The following is a 1,746-nucleotide window of genomic DNA, read 5'->3' on the forward strand; positions in this document are numbered from 1 at the left end:
CCGGAGGGACAAACGCGTTGGAAGGACGGGCTCCGAAGCTCCTCCCCTGGCCAGTCTTCCGCGCGAGGGGCGGGGCCAACGCTGGCGCGTCATTCTCCCTGCCCCGCCGCCTCCTTCGCGCGTCATGGCCTCGGTGCGACGGGGGACGGGCGAGGGCGGGGGTGCCCCCGGCGGCGTGAGGGGCCGGGCCGGGCCGGGCCGGGCGGGGCGGTGGCAGGGGGCGGAATCTGCCACGGGCGAGGCGAGGCCCCCACGGCGGGGAAGGAGCCAGATCCTGAGAGAGGCCCTCCCAGCCCACCGGCTTAACGCTGGGTCGGAGACCGATGTTTCCTTCGTTTGACCTCCTGACTGGTTTGAGGAGCTGGAAGTCTGGTGGTGGCTGCTTGCTCTAAATCCCAAGACAGCCAAGAAGGAAAGGGGCGGGGGGGTGGCGAGGGAGAGGTGAAGGGATAAGAGATGATTCATGCATCAAAGATAGGGTAAGAACAAGGAGAGAAATCACTTGGGAGAAGGCAAGGCCACACGGAGATGATTCCTGCCATTTTAAGGAAGGATATAGGATTTAAGAAGGGGGGAGAACATATGTAAAGGAAAGGATAAAGCAAAATTCATCTGGAGAAAAAAACCCAAGCAAAACCACTAAAAATACTTTTTAGTATTTTGCACCTTGGTTGATGTCTATATATGTTTCAGTATATTTATATTTTGATTTCCTGACAATGCTGACACTTAGGGTCATAGTTCACCCTTCGGAAAATCTTCTTCAAGTGAGACCTTATATGGAGAAGTTGTCAATCACCATTAGTCCTGTATCACAAAATGTAAAATGCTCAATCTCTTTGTAGTACAGCAGCCTAACAGCTCTTATTTTGCCATTATGCTGGTTTTCCTTCTACCTGGTAGTACTGGCAATGGAATTGAATTATCTGCAGGTTGCTAAGCGGTGTGACCATCTCCTATTTCAAACAATTGCTCTTCTGAGGTATTGTTCCGATCACGTGTCCTGGTTTTGTATATCTGATTGATACTCATCAATTCTATAACACTGAAAGGCAATACCTTTAATTCACCTCTAAGTATCTTTTTAAAGTACAGCTGCTATTAACCATAAAGGTGAGTTGACCATATGTAGCATTTCATTAATCTTAGGCAGATGTAGAAATTGAACTTTCTACAGCACAGAAGTCATTGGAATGATGATCCATTTGGGAAGAAATGCATTCCTTTTTACTTCTTCATTTAACATACAATCATATATGGTTAATTTTTTAAACCTTCAGTGGAACTGAATTTCTTGTAATCTTAAAACCTATTTTAAAATCAATAAAAATGTCCCCAACTAATCATTTTTTGTTCATTTTTTTGCATAGAAGTAATGAAGAACGGCATGTCACTTACTACTTTTTTGATTAGCAAACTCAGATTAAAAAATAATAAATTGAAAGTATTGGAATTTAGGGGTTTTTCCATGATTTTCCTCTTCTGCGTGTTATTGCAACTTGTTTAGAAAATCTAGGTCTCTGCTGTTGACATAATGCTCTTTGTTAAAAGATGATCAACTGTAAGAGAAGAAACATTCTATTTGTTTTGGGGAGAAAACTGAAATGGCAGCAAATAAAAAGAAGCGGCTCTATATTCTTCCCGGGTCACGTGCCTCTGCTCCCACCTCTTGTACACTTCCTTTTTATATTTGAGTTCAGTCAAGAGCAACTTGTTCATCCATGCTGCCTTCCTGCCGCTTCTGTT

Source organism: Gavia stellata, chromosome 1, assembly GCF_030936135.1.
Source record: "Gavia stellata isolate bGavSte3 chromosome 1, bGavSte3.hap2, whole genome shotgun sequence".
Classification (NCBI taxonomy): domain Eukaryota; kingdom Metazoa; phylum Chordata; class Aves; order Gaviiformes; family Gaviidae; genus Gavia; species Gavia stellata.